The sequence below is a fragment of the Pinus tabuliformis genome, chromosome 4_1 (assembly GCF_031772625.1).
Source record: "Pinus tabuliformis cultivar Carrire ecotype Pingquan chromosome 4_1, CPIR1, whole genome shotgun sequence".
NCBI classification, from domain to species: domain Eukaryota; kingdom Viridiplantae; phylum Streptophyta; class Pinopsida; order Pinales; family Pinaceae; genus Pinus; species Pinus tabuliformis.
This window is the reverse complement of record NC_142303.1, coordinates 662871802-662894182: the sequence shown is the minus strand read 5'-3', so window position 1 is coordinate 662894182 and position 22381 is coordinate 662871802. Positions and strand designations below refer to the sequence as shown.

The window sequence follows — 22381 nt, the reverse complement described above, 5'->3', positions numbered from 1 at the left end:
ATCCTTTCACCTACCTCAGTCATGGTAGGCCGGCAAGCTCCTACAAAGATAGAAAGAATCGTTACTGCTAGATATGGACCCTTGGTCTTGCCTGTTCCTTTAAATGCCATGCCTGTAGGAGATTATCAAGAACATATGCCTAAGTTTACTGGTATAGAAGGAGTAATAGCTGAAGAGCATCTAGAGTCCTTTTATAGTTATGCTGATAACCTGGATATCAATGAAGAGGATGTGTGGATGAGGGTTTTTGTCCAAAGCCTAGATGGGGAGGCTAGAAAATGGTTTAGAGAATTACCCCCTAGGTCTATTGCAGACATTGAGGCCTTAGATGATGTGTTTTTAAAGCATTGGGGGATAATAAAGATCTTCTCTTTTATTATACTGAGTTTGGGAACTTGCAGAGGGAGAATGGTGAGCTACTGTCTAATTTCAACAAGAGATTCAATCATTTGTACAGTAGAATACCATATGAAGTGAAACCCACCCCTACTTCTGCCATGATCACTTATGCCAATGCCTTTGATTCTCAGTTCTGCCTACTAATTAGAGAAAGAAGATGTGCTTCTTTGGTTGATATGCAAGATGCAGCCTTTGAAGTAGAATCAAACATCATAGCTGTAGAGAGGCTCGAAGGTAATGTTTAAAGGAGAAGACAGGGGGGTGAGTCCTCATCATCCTCAGATCCTAAGATCGATAAATTGGCCAGGATGATAGAGTCTTTAGCCTCTGCAGTTTCTAGATTAGAAGCTGAGCAGCATTCTGAGGAAGCAGGAGATTCTAGTACCTTTTCTCTTCCAAATCCAAATCCATACAGAGGAGCAAAGGAGCAGCTACACGTTTTGCAGAAAAGCAAAGATACAAATGAAGATCAAAGGGGGAAGACCCTTTTTCAGAGTATAGTCATGGAGGAAGAGTAGTCTGAAGAAGAGGAGGAGGTCCATGGTTTGGAAGATAAGGGCAGTGCCCCTTTCTTAACCAGAGTTTCCTATGAAGAAGCATTATCCAAAGGCACTGCTTGTGATTTTGTTGTACCTGCAGAACAACAAGCTTATCAGCAAAAGCAACCAGTAGCAGGTCCCACTATCCTCGAAGACCCTGAGGTTGAAGCCAGCGCATCTTCCCATGACTATGCAGATCTGCAAATTCACTAGCCTGCTGTTATCCCCAGCCCAATGATCAAAAAGGGTGAAGTAAATTTCCCATCATCTTATGCTTCTCTGTCTGTTCAAGAGATAATCCCTCATAGTTTCCCCCTAGACACTGAGCCAGGCCATAATTCAATGCCCAAGGCTGATATTGATATTTTCAGTCTTGATATTCCGAAGCCTGCCCAGGTGGCCTCCATGCATCTTGAGAGGGCAGTTTTTCAGATCACAGAGGAAGGGGATGCACAGTTTTGGGACTCCTCCTTGGATGTGGATTGTTCTAAGAAATATGTAGGAGCAGATGATGTCTTTGTGTCCTCCACACAAGAATACATTGGTTTTCCATTCATATTAATCGTGCAGGCCACAAATGACACAGATAAGTACACAGCAGCCATTGTCTTTCAACAGGTGTACAAAGGCTCCTATGAAGAACATCCAAGGATGAAAGCATACAAAGAGGGGGTGAAATATAAGCCATCTCTACCTGATAAGGTCAAATGCCCAAAACTCTTTGAGGTAGAAGATCAAATCAACCCAATTTTGCAGATCTTTGATGAACCGGCTGATAGGCCGGCCACGAGGAGGAAAAATAGTTTTGATGGTCCAGTAGATGGCCAATTTTTGAAGATTTATGTTGTTTAAGGTTTTCAAGCCTTAATGATTGTAAGCATGTTCTTTTACAGGTTTTAGCGTAGACTTAATTAGACTCCATGCCCAATGGAATACTAGGCAATGTTTTTAAGCTTATTTTGCATGAAGGCATTGGTCTGCAGTTCTTGAGACCTCACAGGGAGGATTTCATCCCCTAGAAGGAGCTAGTGTTAGCTCTGCTACATGTTGCAGATGTTCAGAGGACAGAAGTGGGCTTGGTTCTTGTTTTTTCCCAAAGGAAGCTCATACTGATCACTTTTACCTTCCCCTCCACCTCTTCCATCCTCCTTCCACTTCCATCTCCCAGGGCTTGCTATCAGAAATCATATGAAAACCCTCATCCTTGAGCCCCAAGCGCTAAAGTTAAAACCACATATAACCCGCGCCCATACAACTCTCTGCCGCAATCGCAATCGTAATCGCAGCTTTCAGGAGGTCTTTGTAAGTCATATCTATAACATCGCCGATGGCCGATTGCCACTTGCCCCTATTAGATGCAATGTGATTATAAACTGCGGTTAATTCCTTTATCGGGTCCAGGCTTTAATGGCTATCGGCGATCGCATATGTAAAGGCTCCTCCCCCCTTTTACTTCCGCTGATGTGATGTTGCGATCTCTCCTCCACCATCCGATCAGTCCTGAAGATCTAACGGCCCACGTTTGTTTGCGCCTGCTTCTAAAGTGCCGATGTGATAATCGCTATCGATGATCACAAGTCACAAGGGTTCAAGGCTTGATGTTAATGTAGACCACTCCATTCTAGCGATGCGATATCAGGAGCCAGACCCGATATGACTCACCACTCCTGTGCATAAAGTTTCAAGTCCACTTTCTGCCTCCGATAGTGTATTTGCATACACTCAATCTTTCTGCCTCTTGTGCTTCCCGATAGTGTTAAAGCATGCATAAATATGTTTTTTTCACCGATACATAAGGTTGTGGCATATGTATGAGATGTGCTCCCGATGGTGTTTTTCGTCGTTCATCTGCGCGATCCAACGACTGATATTTGTTCCCATCATACTCATGCCTCTGCCATACTGTCCGCGTCCATATTCTGTCCCGTGCTCCCGAAAGGACGAAGGTGGCCGGTGTTCAGCACTCTGTGTAGTTACTCTTCAACCACCGCATTCAACAAATAGTATGGCCGAGGGGAAGAGTACATGCCTCAATTAAATCAACGCATTTATTAGGTATGGAATTTCATCCATATTACACTCCACCTGCTCGAGAAGTACAACAAAGCATCCAAGAAGGTCAAATTCATTCACAGACAAAATCAGATTTGCAACAAAGACCCATATTAGACAGTTAAAGCAATTGGTGGTCCATTATGACCCCTCCATGCATAGAATAGCAGAGCATTTTTGTAAAGAAACTCTATATATACCCAAAAAACAGATGTAATCAGGGTTGATGGTTGTTGTTTTGATGTAAGGTTCAACTTCTGGAGACTGTAACTACTTTGATACTTGCAGCGTTTGGTCTTCATTTTCAGCTAATACAAGCTTCTTTTGCTATTAATTGCTCACTTTCCACTTCTATTCTGTTCTAGGATGTGCCTGTTCTGCATTTGTTCATGAACTCTTGATATTTAGCATTAGAGGGGTTGTCATCCCACCTCTGTGTTGGAATCTTGCATGTATCAGTGAATGTGTTGTTTCAGGTTTCTATTTACTTAGTGCCAGAGAGTTGTCATCCTGTTTGTGCATTAGGAAACAGATTTGCAGACTTCTTTACTGGTTGCAGCCGGCCATCACAGGGCCCTGTGCATCTGTTGGTGTGGTCAGTATTCTCCATATTCACCTAATCCTCAAACTGTGAGTAATCGGTGGTCTAAAGCCTTGTAGTCTGGGGGTGTTCACCCATGTCTAGAGTTAAACATAGTAGAAGTGGTTATCTGGCTTGGACAAGCATCATTCCTTCCATTCATCCATTTCCAACATTTTTTTGAGTTTTGTAATGTTCCCGAGCATCTCCGAGATACAACCTAGGAGAGTTTCTTGGGGTGATAACAGGACATACACAAAAAGATGATCTTCCTAACTTATAAAAATATGATCTTCCTAACTTCTACCAGAGAATTTGGAAACCAATTAATCAAATTTCATCAGATTCTAACCACAAATAAAGACACATCAATACAATTGCATCAGAAAGGAAAAACCTAACAAGAATCAAGAATATTGCAGCAAATACTTCCAAAAGGTACAAAATATTAGATTTTGATTTATGGTTACTAGCGTATCTCGATTACTAAATCTCTCATCCATTCTTCGAGCTTCTTAGAGGTAACTGGGGGACAGGTTTTTATTTCCTCGGCACAGGTTAGCCCATCTACACATATGGGCAAAATGCTTATTTTGTTGTTTTCCTTTTTCCCTGTTTGAAATCTGGTTGCATTGCTGGTTAACACATAGGGTTTGGTGCTTGAAATACTATTCTTACATGAAATTGCAGAACAGGGACAAAAGCCGCAAATAGAACAGGGAAATATTTATCTGACGGTTGAAGTTTGAAAACAAGCTAACAATGAAACAGATAGCAACAGTGCATAGTTATAAAAAAATTAGTAATCATAGCATTGAAGGTAAATAGTAAAATAAATTCACTGTGTTCAATTCAATATAGTTTTCATATCAGAATCCGCAACCAATGGCTATGATCTCTATTTGTATGCACCACAATTGAAGGCCACCATTGGATTGTCCAAACAGATGGCTTGCTAGATGCCCTGACACCTGGATGGGCTCATTCGCTTTTCTCTGGGCACAAATAATTCTCGAAGGCGGAAAAAATGCACAGAGACAGTGAAAGAAATTTTAAAGCTGGCGGTCATATGGCAGGGAGGGGTGGTCAAAAGATTGCTCACATTACCAACACCCAACTATCCATAATAATGTTTTGAAAAAATAGTTGCCGTTTAAATAAAGTGATTGCTTAATTTTTCATAAGTAAAAAAAAATACTTAAATGTGGAAATAAATTTAAAAATTTAATTAAATGTCACAATGAATTAATTCAGTGCATAGTCTTGTGTGCACCAAACATGCAATAGTGTCTGCATCGATCTGAACCATTGTTTGAATATTTATCTGACGGTTGAAGTTTGCAAACAAACTAACAATGAAATAGATAGCAACAGTGCACAGTTAAAAAAGCATTATTTATCATAGCATTGAAGGTAAATAGTAAAAGAAATTCACTACATTCAATTCAATACAGTTTTCATATCAGAATCTGCAACCGATGGTTGTGATCTCTATTTGTATGCACCATGACCGAAGGCCATCATTGGATTGTCCAATCAGATGGCCTGCTGGATGCCCTGATTACCCCTCTGCACATAGACTTGACCTTGTCTTCAAACCCTGGCAATGGCCGTCAGCATTAGTGATGAGGATTTTCAAGCTTGATTATATTCAGGACCATAAAATCCATGAGCGGCACTGACAGTGTAGAAGAGACTACATATGAAATTATTTTTCCTTTTAAAGCGGATGGCATTCTAAGAATAATGGTAGCCCATAACTACATATTGTAGATTAATGAATAAAATTGGGCGTATGGGCAATTACACGAGTTTCTCAACCCTGACAGGGACTACTGCTACGACAGTGGCTCCCTTGTTGAAAGATGAAATTTGCGTTAACTTTTTTGTAATGCGTATAAACATAGTAGATTTTACATGTAACTTTTTTGTAATGCATATAAACATAACAGATTTTACATGTAAAAACCAACATTTGAGACAAATTTAATTTACAAAAGAAATAGAGCAACTATTGCACTAAATATGTAGGAACAATATGATATCAAACTAAGGTTAAAAGGTCAAAACTAAAGTAACCTATGAGTATGGTCCACATAAGAAAATACATAGGCGAGAAGGGCAGATGGAATGAGAAGAAATTTAGAACAAATGTTTAGGTGAAGAGGGTAGAATGAATGAGAATAAATTTAGAGAAATATGTAAGTAAAGAGGGCTCGAATTTAGATTGAAAAGATTTTGAGATTTTTGAGATTTTCTTTTAGGTTTAATTTATATGAATAAAATTTAATTAAAACGCATTAAAAAAATCAAATCAGTATTAAGTGATATATATATATATATATATATATATATATATATATATATATATATACGAAATAAAATTAGATAAGATTATGAAGAGATTTATGATTATGTAATTGTTTAATTATATTTATTTTATTTATTTTTCAAACGATAAAATATGGTAAGTTTATCATAATAATATGTATGTAATTTTATTTGGTCTAATAGAAATCAATTATTTTCTTCAATTAAGAGATAAAATGTAAAAAGCAAATTTTTAAATTTTTCTTACTACAGAGCTTTTTCTATATCAAATGATGATTCCAAATCAATAATGGAAATAGATTAAGACGCTTTATCATAGAGTAAAACATTACTTATGCAAACATATGTTACCTTCTCATTGATCAAGAAAAAACCCAAAAAAATCCCCTTGAAAACCCCTAATCCAAACTTTGAGCTTGGCAAACATGTTATAAGATATGCATTCCCTTGATCGAGGAAAAGAAAATATATGCATCTGATTGATGAAAGAGAAGTATGTATACTCACTTCATTTCCTTGCTTAAAGAAAGGTGTGTGTCTCTATTTTATGGGAACATTTTAGTTAAAGTACCTAAAAACAATTATGTAGGTCTTGATAAAAGTTGCAATCTTTGATTAGATTTAAATTAATTAAAATGCCAAATTTTAAGCTTTGTTTGAATGATATAAGTCTCCAAAATATCATATCAAGTTGAATTAGGAATAATACCCATGTTACAAGGAGGATTAATTTTTGGCTTAAGATTGTGGTTAGCTTGAATTGTCTCCCATTTATTTTTTACTTTATTGGGTTGTAGAAGTCACTTTAGTCTAGAAATGACCAAAAATCATAATAGAAAAGTTGTGGCATAGATAATTTTATGGCCTAAATCTATCTCAGGCTGTGAAAGGCAGGTCTAGGGTAACATCAAACCACGCTTAACCTGATAGCTAGCCTTACCAAGTTGGGAGAGGGCTCTCTCCTTGTCAATCTCAGGAAAATATAGCAAATAAGGGTTGAGATGACTTATATAAAGACTAATTTTAGGCTAGGTATATGCTCAGAGGAGTTTGATTGAATTTTATGTTGGTTTGCTGGATCAAATGTGAAAGTCATTTTTGGGTCAGGGGAATGAACTCAGTCTTGCAGATGTTTTTGTGGGGCGAGATAGGCAAATGCTTTAGTACTTGAGATTAGGTGTAATGGTGATTCTTGAGACTGGTGAGGAGTTGGAGAGGGCATGAATGTGTCATGACTCCTCTTCAAACAGTAGAAAACATGTAAAACTAATGAAACCCTAAGGTAGAGCACTGCAACATCAATGATTTCCACCTTTACACTTGATTCATTTAGTTAAGCAGAAAAGAGAGAGATAATGGCACACATAAACATATGATAACTTGAATCACAGAAGGAAAAACAATACTAAGTCACCTTGCCACAAGAATCCCACAAAATGGTACAAACCCTGGTCTATTTCCTTGCCAAACTGCAGAGATGACGTACAATAGTGCTCAAAGCATTCACAAGAGCCCACACTTTACAAATGACTGAAAAACACATGATATAGACCTCCAAACCACTTGTGCTATCCATCAGGGGTCGAATCCATGAGAAGATGGGTGGTTTCAACCATATCTAAACTAGGAACACAAAAATAGGCAATGGAACAGCTTGCCTCTAAAACCTAGGAAACTGATTCATTCAACTCTAAACCACCTACAACTGATGTATCTACCTTATCAAATCAATTTTTATCATTTTTACATCATAATACATCCATTTACATCATGTCACATCATGAATTTGACCATAAGAGATAAAAATTCAAACTAGAAGAAAACTAGGCGAAAAACAGAGTTTTTGAGCAAAATTGGCACTTTTTCATCCTGTGCATAGCGCCATTTTTTTGTGTGTAGCGCTTTTTCCAAGCTGCTTTTGGAGGCCTTACTCTTCACCAAATTTGCTCCAAGATCACTTTCTGGAAAGGTCTATCTGTCGACTTCCTAGGACAAGTGGAATTTTTGAATTTTGTGTCCATTTTCCCTTCCAAAATCGCAATCTCCCAAGACTGCTTCCTATGTGGCCAAAAAGTGGCAGAGAAGGAATTTTTTGGGTGTTTTTGGCCCTTTTGGAGGTCCAAAACTTGTCAAAATTTCCTAGTAATTTCTGAGCATGCATAACTTTTCATAAGGAATCCAAAAATTTCAAGTTTTCTTCAAATGGAGGTCCCTTTCAAAAGCGAGCACCAGTGGCGCGACGCACCTGTTGGAAAAGCCTGTGCATAGCGCCACTAATTCTATGCATAGCGTCGTTTTCAGATCAAGTTTTGGAGGCCTTCCCGGTGTCCCAATTGAGTGCACGATAGCTCATTGGAAAGCTTATTGAGTGTACTTTCCAAAAAAACTTGAATTCTTTAATTTGGAATTCATTTTCCCTATCAAAAGTCAAATATCCCAAGACTAGTCAAAATGTGCAAAATGAGGCTGTCTAAAGGTAGAGTGATGTTGCAGTCAACTTTTGAAGGTCTTTCTCAACTCAAAATTGAGCTTATGCTAGCTCATTGGAAATCTCTTTGTGTCTAGTTATCATTTCACTCATCAAGCAAGTCATTTTGCCAACCAAGCTAGGAGAAATATTTATTTTCCTAAGGTCACTTCAGAGGTGCACCAATTCTCTTGAGGCAACTATATTTTTGCCATTTCTCTAAAACCATGACACCTATGTAAAACTTGAAGGAGGTTTTTCTTCCTTGGCCTATTTGGGACAAAAAACTCTTTCTCCAAATTCATCTTCTATTTCTTAGAAACGTCATTTGAGTAAAACCTACCCCGATGTGTGGAATAAGGGATTTGTCGAAATGAAGGGAAATGAAGGAGATAAGTGGCTTCTAAATTCTTGAGGAAATTTTGGGAAGTAGGGAGGGATGTTAGGAAAGAGGGGAAAGTGGAATTTAAAATATTGAGTGAGGGGAAAGGGTCCAAAAGGGCTAAACACAGGCCAAGCCTAGAAAGTTGTCAAATTGTAGCAAGAAACTAGGGTTTGTGGGAAAATGAGGAATTTGAGGGATATCAATGATGGGAAGTGTTTAATAAGGTACATTAAGGATAGGGGAAGGTGTATGAACACCAGGATATAAGTTTTGTTGATGATTTGACCATCCAAGAGAAATTACCTTCAAAACCCTTGGAGAGGGAAATGAGCCTTACCCAAGTACAACTGAAGCACGAACAATGTGTAAAATGACCTATTGGAACCTAAAATGATGATGACCACTCTTTGAATGATGTTACATTCGGCTGAATGGTGACATGGACTGACACTTGGAAAGCTTTGGAATGAGTGAAAACAAACCCTAGACCTAATACCTAGTGACCAAATTTTACTTGAAAACTCATTGAAATGACAAAATTTGACTTTGACACTCTGAGACCACTTTGTAAAAGCATATTTGATCACTGGTGGAAGGCTTCAAAGACTGATACCAACATTGGCTCCAATGGGGATTGTAGTTCCTTGGAGGTGCCAAGAACCGTAGATCTTTGGGAGAGTAGACCAGTGCCTTATCCATTGGGCATGGAGTCAAAACTCAAACTGAAATGCATGACTGAAAACTGATGACTTGATGACACAAACTGACTTGAAATTGACTCGATACTAAATCACAAATGACAAACTGGAAAATATGCTTCAAAATGGAGCTTATTCAATAAAACCTACTCTAGCTGTTCCATTCATCATCTGATCAAGTGAAATGAAACAACCAATGCAACCAAGTAAGTATTCTGGCTGCTGTTTGAATTCTCCGCAAGTGCTTGCTTATGATCAACAAGAGAGAACTACTGAAAGGCAACTCCCATAAAAACTTGTAAACATATCCATTGAATGATATGGATTCTGTATCTGACTCCAAAAACACTACATAAGGATCTTGAAATTCATGTGCACTGGGACTTAGCTCATCCAATGGATTGCTTTTCTTCTCCTCGTACCATGAATGCGAACTTTCATCTGAGCGTTGTGACGAGACTCCTGCTGAAAATGACAAAGAAATCGGTTGTCGGATCATGTTTGTATCGGTACTTTTTTCAAGCTCACAGTTAGCTAATGGAGAAGGACTTTGACTGCAGACATCATCTAACACATTAGCTACTGGATCGTGAAAAACTTGAAAAGACTGCTGCAACCCATTTTCTATTGGCTTCGATGAGATTACATGATTTCCTACAGGCTGCTCATTTGAAGATATACTATGCATTTTTCCTTTCAAAAACTGAAATGATTCAAAACAAAATGGTACAGAATCATCTTACATCATTTGATCATATGGTCCAGCTTCCAAGTCTTCATTTGCAACTTGACAATCAATGGCATTTGGAGGCTGCAACTCTAGATATGAAAAGTCTTGAACAAGGTTTTCATTTCCCTCAAGATGGTCCAAATCAAGACTTGTCGACAGTTGATTCCTGATTGCATAAAAGTTGTCTATGATAAACTGAAACGAAGCAGAACAAAAAGGCAAAGATCCTTTACTTACTTCAAAATTTACTGCACTTTCCTCCTCACTTCCATAGCTGATATGCAATGGCTGATCACTGTACTCGAACTGCTAAAAGTGAACTTCTTCCTTCCACAAACTAGCTGTTGATTTGTCTACAAGACTAGCTTCTGTTTGGGGAACATAATCATCACCATACTGATCAAACTGAGGAAAATCATCAGTATAAAAGACATCATCAAGCATACATGTCATATCAACAGATCTCTCTTCTCGAAGATGATCTATAAAACAATCATTATCAGATCTATGACAATTGGGATAAGAAAGAAGATGTTTTGGATCAACAACTTGTTCTTCTTCAATCAGCGAGCCATGGGCTTGAACATTATACTTATTCCTTATCCTTTGCATCATCTCTTCCACTGCACTTACCAAAATGTTGAGCTTTACCTCTAAAGATGTCGATTCCTCTGGATCTATGTTCTTCATCTCGTCTTCCTTCAGCTTTGCCCTTCTGATTAGCAGATTAGCCTCTACATCTACTACACTATTTTGCATCTCTTCAAGTGTTGCAAGGTTCCTTTCTCTCAGCTGAAACTCCATTTCCAGATCAAAGGCTTCTAGGTAGTGCAAGAGAGCAGATCCAGGAGGAGGCCTTATATTAACCGACATCGACAAATAGACTTGGTTAAACTTGGAAGAAAATTGTTGTATTGTCTCCCCTGGCAGTCTTTTCAGCTGGTTATACTCTTCTATAATCAAGAAAGGGTTTTGTCTGACCACCCACCTGTCGAGGAAAACTTTGACGAACTACTGGAAATCTGAGATGCTTGCATTAGGTAGGGTTTTGAACCAACTCTTAACTTTGCCTTACAAAGAAAGAGAAAAAAGCCTAATACTGACATCCTCTTCATCAACTTCAAAAAGATCAAGAAAAGACTCAAAATTCAATACATGTCTCTCAGCAGTGATGTTGTCACGTTCACCATCAAATCTTGGTAGATATAGGTCATGATTTTTAGGGAAATCATGGGATACAGGAGGTAAAATCAGAGGCTTGTATCGATCTAGAATTTTATGAGGTGTAGGAGTATATAAAGAAGTTGTAGAATCAGTCTTGGTCTCATTAGGCTCATCAGTTTGAAGATGGTCATCACAAAATTTGGAAAAAGGGTCTTGATCAAGCTCAAAGGCATGCAAATCTTTGGTATTTACAATCTTCAAAGGGAAGGAATCAAATGCAGGTCGAGGATCTCTTCTTAAACATAGTATACTTTGCAAAGCCTTCTTGACATTCTCGGGAAAAGAGAAGAAATAATTTATAACAAAGAACAAAATGTCTTGGATGAAATTCCAACTTGAATACCTAATCTTTCCATATTGTCCTTTCATGTTTTTGTTGGTCAGGTTCATCCTCCAGTGGAGTCCTTGGATCTGATGTCGAAACTGATTTGGAATTGTTAGGTGAATGATTTTAGCCTTTCCGGTGTCTGATCGTTGTCCACCATCAATAATCAGATCTGAACTTGATTACATTTCCCTAAGGAACATAAAACTACATTCCCCAGTATGGTCGCCAATATGTTATGGGCTAAATTTACCTCAGGCTGAGAAAGGCAGGTCTAGGGTAACATCAAACCATGCTTAACCTGGTAGCTAGCCCTACCAGGTCGAGAGAGGGCTCTCTCCTTGTCAATCTCAGGAAAATATAGCAAATGAGGCTTGAGATGACTGATATAAAGACTAATTTTAGGCTAGGTATATGCTTAGAGGAGATTGATTGAATTTTATGTTGGTTTGCTTGATCAAATGTGAAAGGCAGTTTTGGGTTCGGGGAGTGAACTCAGTCTTGCAGAGGTTTCTGTGTGGCGAGGTAGGAAAATGCTTTAGTACTTCAGATTAGGTGTAATGGTGAGTCTTGAGACTGGTGAGGAGTTGGAGAGGGCATGAATGTGTCATGACTCCTCTTCAAACAGTAGAAAACGTGTAAAACTAATGAAACCCTAAGGTAGAGCATTGCAATATTAATGATTTCCACCTTTATACTTGATTCATTTAGTTAAGCAGAAAAAATAGAGATAATGGCACACATAAACATATGATCACTTGAATCGCAGAAGGAAAAACAATACTAAGTCACCTTGCCACAAGAATCCCACAAAATGCTGCAAACCCTAGTCTATTTCCTTGCCAAACTGCAGACATGATGTATAATAGTGCTCAAAGCATTCACAAGAGTCCAACCTTTACAAATGACTGAAAAAACACATGATATAGACCTCCAAACCACCTGTGCTATCCATCAGGGGTCGAATCAATGAGAAGGGGGGTGGTTTCAACCATATCTAAACTAGGAACACAAAAATAGGCAATGGAACAGCTTGCCTCTAAAACCTAAGAAACTCATTCATTCAACTCTAAAATACCTACAACTGATGTATCTACCTTATCAAGTCAATTTTTATCATTTTTACATCATAGTACATCAATTTACATCATGTCACATCATGAATTTGACCATAAGAGAGAAAAAGTCAAACTAGAAGAAAACTAGGCGAAAAACAGAGTTTTTGAGCAAAATTGGCATTTTTCCATCCTGTGCGTAGTGCCATTTTTCTGTGCATAGCGCTTTTTCCAAGCTATTTTTGGAGGCCTTCCCCTTCACCAAATTTGCTCCAAGATGGCTTTTTGGAAAGTTCTATCTGTCTACTTTCTAGGACAAGTGGATTTTTTGAATTTTGTGTCCATTTTCCCCTCCAAAATCTCCCAAGACTGCTTCCTCTGTGGCAAAAAAGTGGCAGAGAGAGATTTTTTTTGGGTGTTTTTGGCCCTTTTGGAGATCCAAAACTTGTCAAAATTTCCTAGTAATTTTTGAGCATGCATAACTTTTCATAAGGAATCTAAAAATGTCAAGTTTTCTTCAAATGGAGGTCCCTATCAAAAGCGAGCACCCGTGGCGCTACGCACCTGTTGGAAAAGCCTGTGCAGAGCACCACTGATTCTGTGTGTAGTGCCATTTTCAGATCAAGTTTTGGAGGCCTTCCCGGTGTCCAAATTGGGTGCATGATAGCTCGTTGGAAATTTTATTGAGTCTACTTTCCAAAAAACCTTGAATTTTTTAATTTGGAGTTCATTTTCCCCATCAAAAGTCAAATCTCCCAAGACTAGTCAAAATGTCCAAAATGAGGCTATCTAAAGGTAGAGTGTTGTTGCAGTCAACTTTGGAAGGTTTTACTCAACTCCAAATTGAGCTCATGATAACTCATTGGAAATATCTTTGTGTCTAGTTATCATTTCACCCATCATGTAAGTCATTTGGCCAACCAAGCTAGGAGAAATCTTTATTTTCCTAAGGTCACTTCAGAGGTGCATCAATTCTCCTGAGGCAACTGTATTTTTGACATTTCTCTAAAACCATGACACTTGTGTAAAAAGTGAAGGAGATTTTTCTTCCTTGGCCTATTTTGGACAAAAAATTCTCTCACTTTCTCCAAATTCATCTTCTATTTCTCAGAAACATCATTTTAGTAAAACCTACCCCGATGTGTGGAACAGGGGATTTGTCGAAATGAAGGAAAATGAAGGGATAAGGGCTTCTAAATTCTTGAGGAAATTTTGGGAAGTATGGAGGGATGTTAGGAAATAGGGGAAAGTGGAATTTCAAAGATTGAGTGAGGGAAGGGGTCCAAAAGGGCTAAACACAGGCCAAGCCTAGAAAAATGTCAAATTGTAGCAAGAAACGAGGGTTTGTGGGAAAATGAGGAATTTGAGGGACATCAGTGATGGGAAGTGTTTAATAAGGTACATTAAGGATAGGGGAAGGTGTATGAACACCAGGATACAAGTTTTGTTGATGATTTGACCATCCAAGAGAAATTACCTTCAAAACCCTAGGAGAGGGAAATGAGCCTTACCCAAGTACAACTGAAGCATGAACAAGGTGTAAAATGACCTATTGGAACCTAAAATGATGATGACCACTCTTTGAATGATGGTACACTCGGCTGAATGGTGACATGGACCGACACTTGGAAAGCTTTGGAATGAGTGAAAACAAACCCTAGACCTAATACCTAGTGACCAAATTTTACTTGAAAACTCACTGAAATGACAAAATTTGACTTTGACACTCTGAGACCACTTTGTAAGAGCATATTTGATCACTAGTGGAAGGCTTCAAAGACTGACACTAACAGATCATAGTGCTCACAAATAGCATGGCCCATTATATGTCAAAGGAAATCCATTAATATATATTTGCAACTAGGCAAATGCAACACATAATAAGAAGTATGGGGATCCTTACTCATAGTACAAGGAATCTCATCTAGAAAGTAGTGAAAATTTGCCTTTTTGTCTCTAACTTAGGCAATTATACCTAGATCCATGAGTGCAATGGGGCATACAATTGGAAAAAAAATATCATTCTAGGGAAACAAATTGAAATTCCACATAATCTTAACCAAGCATTAACTTCTTTTTTTCAAACATGATATAGCACTTCAACTTTCATGATAATATGTCATGTTTGTTGGCATTATGATACATATGTTGTACTTGATGGCAACCCACTCATCTCAGATGATAAATTATAGTGCAGCAAAGTTCACGCACTTTCATGAAGATAAAAGTTTCTTTCATGTAGAGAAAAGTTCACGCACTTTTATGCAAAGAAAAGTTTATTTCATGTAGAGAAAAGTTCACGCACTTTTATGCAGAGAAAATTTTATTTCATGTAGAGAAAAGTTCACGCACTTTTATGCAGAGAAAAATTTATTTCATGTAGAGAAAAGTTCACGCACTTTTATGCAGAGAAAAGCTTATTTCATGTAGAGAAAAGTTCACGCACTTTCATGCAGAGAAAAGTTCTTTTCATGAAGAGAAAAGTTCACGCACTTTCATGGTTGGCTCATGGTATTAGTCCGATAGTTTTTGATCCTATGGTTTTGGTCCATGGTATTGCATCCAAAAGGTGTTGATCTCATGCACTTTCATGGTTGGTTCATGGTATTAGTCCGATAGTTTTTGATCCTATGGTTTTGGTCCATGGTATTGCATCCAAAAGTGTTGATCTCACGCACTTTCATGGTTGGTTCATGGTATTAGTCCAACAGTTTTTTGATCCTATGGTTTTGGACCGTGGTATTGTGGAAGGCCTAAGACTATAAAAGAGGAAGGAGATCATTTGGAAAAGCATCATCGAATGAATTGGATATCTAATAAGTGCTAGATCTGAAATATTTGTGATTGGGTTATGGTGCAGATCTGGATCTGAATGAAGGAGGAACCTTAGCGCATAAAGAAGGATAAGTTCTATTGATGGGTCATAATCTTTAAGCTTGAATAATAGTATCTTTGTATGATTTTGATCTGTTATATGAGGCGCATGCTTGATCTATAAATCTGACAATCTGGGTTAATTAGTGTCTAAATATTTGAAAGAATGAATTATCCTTTATAGATCTGCACGCAGGTTTCAGGTTGTTGAAGTAGCATATATCTTTAAATTATGATCTAGCTGCCTCTGTTTATTGCTGCAGTATTCTAGGTTTAGAATTTGGTGTGTGGTTACTGTTACTGTGTTCTGGGTACATCTGTCAGAGAAGTGTTTACTTGATTCAGTGCTAATTGGGAAAAGGAGATTGTTTGATGCAGATATACTTGATGATTGATTGATGTTCATGGATCCAGTCTGAAAATTTATGAAACGTGGTCCCTGGAAGAAAGAGAAGGTTGTAGCCTTCAGTAGGCCAGCACCTACGTACTAGTATCTTGGCTAGTACAAGAGCTAAGGGGGTTGTATCTCCCTTACAGGAGAAGTTGGAGAACGAGAGAGTGTTGTAGCTCTCTGCAGATTGCAGCCTATGTACTGGTAAAGGACTGCACCAGTACATTGTAAAAGGAAGTTTCTAATTAAAAGAAGATAGAGACGAATTGCAGCAGGTCTCTGTTTTACTGTTTCTGGTTACTGGTTATTTGATTCTGATACACAGATTAATAATCAACATATGAAAGATAAAGTAAATAATAAGTTTGCATTGTATACGCGGGCTTCCTTCTACATAGTTGCGTATATACGCGGTTTTAATTAACTGAATTAGCGTATATCATCTGGATTTGAAGAAGGAATATTTGACTTGATAATACTGATTCACCCCCCCTCTCAGTATTATTTCCAACAATTGGTATCAGAGCAGGTCCTTCTGAAGAAGCTTGATCGCTTGGAGGAAGATCCATCATCATGAGCAACTACGAGAGAGAAGCATCTATCAAGCCACTGATTTTTGATGGGACAAACTTCGTATATTGGAAGGTAAGAGTTACTGCCTATCTTCAATCTCTTGGTACAGAAGTCTGGGATATCATAGATACAGGGTACTCTTTTCCATCAGCAACTCCTACAGATCCAACTGAGAAGAAGAAATATGAAACAAATGCAAAGGCAGTCAATACCTTATTAGGATGTCTATCTCAATCAGAATTCGTCAAGGTTATGCAGTATAAATCCGCAAAAGAAATATGGGACAAGATTGTTTTGAGCTATGAAGGAGATGAATAGGTAAAATGAGCAAAACTTCAAACCCTCAGAATTCAGTATGAAAATCTTAGAATGCACAGCGATGAAAGTGTGGCTAACTATTTCCTTCATGTAGATGAGATTGTTAATTCTATGAAAAACTTGGGTGAAGAAATAAAAGAGGCTGTTGTGGTTGAAAAATTTCTAAGATCTTTGTCCCCTAGGTTTGAATCTAAAGTTTCTACAATAGAAGAAAAAAAGAATCTACGAAACCTTACCATGTCACAGCTGCACAGGATTCTAACTACTTATGAAATGAGGAAAGGAGGACCATCAGACAAAAGAGAAGCTGCCTTCAAGGCTTCAGGCAAAGGAGACTACTATGAGTCAGGACACGTGTCAGAAGAAGAGGAAGAATCAAATTTTGTAAAAAACCTTCATTGGGGTGTTGTAAGATTCCGTGGTAAGTTACCTTTCAAATGCTTTGCTTGTGGAAAAGTCGGTCACTATGCTGCCAAGGTCCTCATAAGGATAAGATTGACAAAGGGAAGGAACCTGTTAGATGGAACAAGAAACAAAATGTAACCAAGAAAAGTTACTACACTCATGAAGCCAGTGATGGACTATCAAATAGTGACGAAGATGAACGAGGTAATAATTATAAACTTTTAATGGCTTTTGAAGATGATGACTACATGGATGCTATAGATGCAGATGGTCTTTATGAAGAGATTTCTAATCTCAAAATTTGTTTAGAAGAGAAAAATGTGATTATTGATTCTCTGCAATGTCAACTAGCTGAAAGGGAAAAACATCATGAAAAATTGGAATGTGAAATTGTGGGTCTTAGAAAAGAGATTGAGAAAACTAAAGCTCTTAATCTTAGATTTGTTAAAGGATCTGAAACTCTAGATGAGATTATCAATGTGCAGCGTTCCCCACTAATCAAGACAGGTCTAGGATATAATGAAGAAGCATCTCAAGCGCAGAAACCATCCACCTCAAAAAGTTATCTTGATGCAGCAAGGAGGAATGAGCAAAAGACCAATGGAGATCACCAGGTAAAACAGGGACGATTTACATCAAGAATAAACAAAGACTACCAGGTAAATCGGGGGCAATCCACCTTAAGGATGAACCAAAGCTACAACCAGCCACAGGTAAAACCTTCTCAATTTTCCTCAAGAATGGATGACAATAGAAACTACAATCATTTGGTCGGTCGATTTGATAATCGCAAGAGTTTCTTCAATGGCCAATGTTTCTCTTGCCATAACTTTGGCCACAAAGCAGTTCAATGTGTTGCCTATAAGACAATCATGACTAGAGAAGCTCAAAAACGAAGAAGTATGACTGGGATCACGAAAAGGACCTATAACAATTTTTCTGCCCTTGAAAATGAAATTGAATGTTCTATTTGCAATAACTTCGGTCATGAAGATTCTGAATGCAGGAGCAGGTTTCGGTGGACAACTCAGAAAGAACAAGCCTCAAGTGCCAGAACATGGAGAATGAACGAACCACAACCAGAAAGATGTGGGATAGCTTTTTATGCAGAAGGATAGGAAAATCAATGGTACATCGACAGAGGATGTTCGAAGCATATGACAGGTGATAAAGAAAAACTTCAACCATATAGTGCTTTAGAAAAGGGAAAGAAAGTTTCTTTTGGAAATGATACCCCTGCAGTCATAAAAGGAAAAGGCATTGTTCAGTTGAAAGAAAAGGTCAAAGCTGGAAATGTTTTGTATGTTGATGGCTTGAAGCATAATCTACTGAGTGTCAGTCAGATGTGCGATCAAGGAACTGAAGTAATATTTCGATCAAATGGATGTAGTGTTCGTGATCTTGATACAGGAAAAACAGTGATCAAAGGCATAAGAACTCCAAATAATTTGTACATATTTGAAGAAGGACAACAACAATGCTATTTGAGCAAGAATGATGAACACTGGTTATGGCACCGAAGGTTGGGGCATCTAAGTTTTTCACAAATAAGGAATGCATGCAAATACCGGGCAGTTCGTGGTCTTCCAAACATCAGAATTCCAAACAATACAATATGCAAATCATGTCAGTTTGGTAAGCAAACCAGAACTAACTTCCCTGAGAAGGAAGGATCAGCTAGCAGGCCTCTTGAACTAGTCTATACAGATGTATGTGGTCCATTTAGGACAAGGTCACCTCGAGGAGAAGAATACTTTATATTATTCATTGACGACTTCTCCAGGATGGTTTGGATAGGACTTATGAAGCACAAAGACGAAGCATTTGAAAAATTCAAATCTTTCAAAGCCTTGGCTGAAAACGAATCAGATCACAAAATTAAGTGCCTCAGGTCTGACAGAGGTGGGGAGTTTACCTCAAATGAATTTTTCGATTTCTATGAAGAACATGGAATAAGAAGGGAATTCTCTACAGCTAGGACTCCTCAGCAAAATGGAGTGGTGGAAAGGATGAACAGAACGGTTCAACAAATGGCTCGTGCTATGCTTGATGAGTCTGGAACTCCTGCAACCTTCTGGGGTGAAGCTACATTTGCTGCGGTTGTTATTCTCAACAAAACAAATGTCCGAGTGAACAACACTCAAACTCCTTATGAGCTCTGGTATGGTGAGACTCCCTCAGTAAAACATTTCAAAATTTTTGGAAGTAAATGCTATATTAAGAACAATGATGAACAGCTTGGCAAACTTGAACCTAGAGCAGATGAAGGCATTCTCCTTGGTTATTCTCCCCATAGCAAAGCATATAAGTGTTACAATAAAAGACTTGAAAGAATTGTCGACAGCATTGATGTAGTGATTGATGAAGAAGGAAACATTCCTAGGCAAGTAAATTATGAAAATATCGAAGAGGATGAACACTACCCTTCAAATCAGACTGATGATGAAGAAGAACCTCAAGAGGCACCAGAGGAAAAGATAAGGATAGAAGAGAAGACTCCATCCAGGTACGTTCAGAAGAATCATCCAGAATCTCAAATTTTGGGGCAGAAAGAGGCAGGTATACAAACAAGAAGAACAATTGCAGAACCCTCAAGCTATTTGGCATTGCTCTCCTCCACTGCACCACAAAATTTAAAATAGGCATGCAAAGATGAATGCTGGGTCAAGGCAATGGATGAAGAACTTGAGCAGATCGAAAAGAATAACACTTGGGAGTTAGTTCCTAGACCAAAAGATAAGAATGTCATAGGGACAAAATGGATTTTTAAAAACAAGTTGAATGAAAATGGGGAAGTGATTAGAAACAAGGCCAGACTTGTTTGTAAAGGGTATGCTCAACAAGAAGGTATAGACTTTGAGGAAACTTTTGCTCCTGTTGCTAGACTTGAGGCCATCGAATGTTCCTTGCTCTCTCAAGCTTTCAGAAGTTCAAAGTATTTCAAATGGACGTGAAATCAGCCTTTCTGAATGGAGACTTAGAAGAAGAAGTGTACATTGAGCAACCAGATGGTTTCATTCTTGGGAATGATCCAAATCTTGTATGCAGACTAAAAAAGGCTCTCTGTGGTCTCAAACAGGCTCCAAGGGCTTGGTACTACCGTTTGGACAAATATCTTCATCAACAAGGTTTTTCAAAAGGATCAGCAGATAGCAATCTTTATATAAAAATTGAAAATGACAAATTGCTAATACTTGTTGTGTATGTAGATGATATTATCTTTGGCAGCAATGAAGAAGCTATGAGTCAAAGCTTTGCCTTGGTGATGCAGAAAGAATTCAAAATGTCTTTGCTTGGAGAACTGACATATTTTCTTGGATTGCAAATCCAACAAAATGAAGGCGGTATCCTTTTGTCTCAAACAAAGTATGTCAAGCAGATCTTGAAGAAATATGGCATGGAAGATTCAAAACTAGTGTGTACCCCTATGGTTACAGGATGCAGCCTTAGTGCAAATGATGAATCTGCAGCAGTGCATCAACGAACCTATAAATCCATGATTGGAAGTCTTCTTTATTTGACAGGTACTCGACCAGACATCATGCATGCAGTGGGAATAGTTGGAAGATTTCAGGCAAATCCTAAAGAAACCCATCTTCAGGCAGTAAAGAGAATTTTCAAGTATCTTCAAGGAACTCAAAACTATGGCTTATGGTATCCTAGAGATACAGATCTCACTCTACATGCTTATACAGATACAGATTGGGCTGGAAGCGTGGATGACAGAAAGAGCACAAGTGGTGGAGCATTCTTTATGGGTTCCAAATTAGTGTCTTGGTTCAGCAAGAAACAGAGTTCGATTGCTTTATCTACAGCTGAAGCGGAATATGTGGTTGTTGCATCTTGCTACACTCAACTCCTTTGGATGATGCAAACCTTGCAGGATTTTCAAATCACTTGTACACCACCTATCTCCATCTTATGTGATAATACAAGTGCAATCAGCATTTCAAAGAACCCATTCATGCATTCAAAGACCAAGCACATACCAATCAAGTACCACTTTCTCCGGGAACAAGTGTTGGAACAAAAGGTCAAGTTGGAATATGTTCCCTCTAAGGAACAAGTTGCTGATATACTCACCAAACCACTGCCTAGGGAGACATTTGAATACCTCAGACAGAAGCTGGGAGTAGTTGATGCATCATCTTGCTGTTAAAATTTGTCTGTTTCAGAGGAAAATGGGTGTACGCGAGTTGCCTAAGGAGGATCCGCGTACATACGCCGGTTTGTGCAGAGACAGTCGTGTATATGGAGGATTGATGGATATCAGTAGGGACAGGCTCTGGTTGAAGATAGTCTGATATGGGTGTGACAGAGACCATCTGGCACAGGTTCAAGGGGAGCAAATAAACTTCTAATGATGCATTGTTGGCATTATCTTAGAAGCTTTTGGTTCTAGTTCACAGCTGTTGTTGGTTTCAGGTGGAACAAATGCAGAGGGAGAACAGAAGGAAATCAAGGTTGCTGATCTGAATGGTGATTGTCAGATGCTGTTGCTATCAATTATTGGTGACTTTCATAAGTCTTGCTCTAGATATTTCGTCTCTATGTCATGTATCTCTTTTATGGTGTCAAGGTCATGTAACGGCCTATCTTGGTTTCCCCACTATGCCTGGGATGAAGATGTAATGTTCTTGTTTTATCATGTGTAAACTTTTGATGTATCCCCACTTGGTTGGGTGGATGAGTCAATCCCCACTTGGTTGGGAAATGGATGTATGTATGAGTCCTTGGTGATAGAAAGGTCATTTATGATAAAGTCATGTTCTTCTTGTAAAACATTTTTTTTTGCAGACCTTGCTTACAGTCAGGGGGAGCATGAACAACATACTTCAGCAGAGCAGAGACTTCAGCATGTACTCAGAGGAAGCATGGACAGAGTGGTACACCTTGGCATATACAAAGGGGGAGCTCTTTCAGAGATTTCAGCAGGTACTCAGGGGGAGTATCGGCAACAGAATGTTTCTCTAGGAAAGAGATTATCTTGGTTTGCCCTTTGCCCTTGATGTCAAAGGGGGAGAGTGATTGGTTG

General features: G+C 38.4%; 1 pseudogene; it reads left to right on the top strand.

The window, feature by feature from the left end:
* Positions 1–707: 707 nt before the first annotated feature.
* The window catches only part of LOC149177849 (hydroxyproline O-arabinosyltransferase NOD3-like), a 134797-nt pseudogene continuing 113123 nt past the window's right edge, over positions 708–22381 (top strand).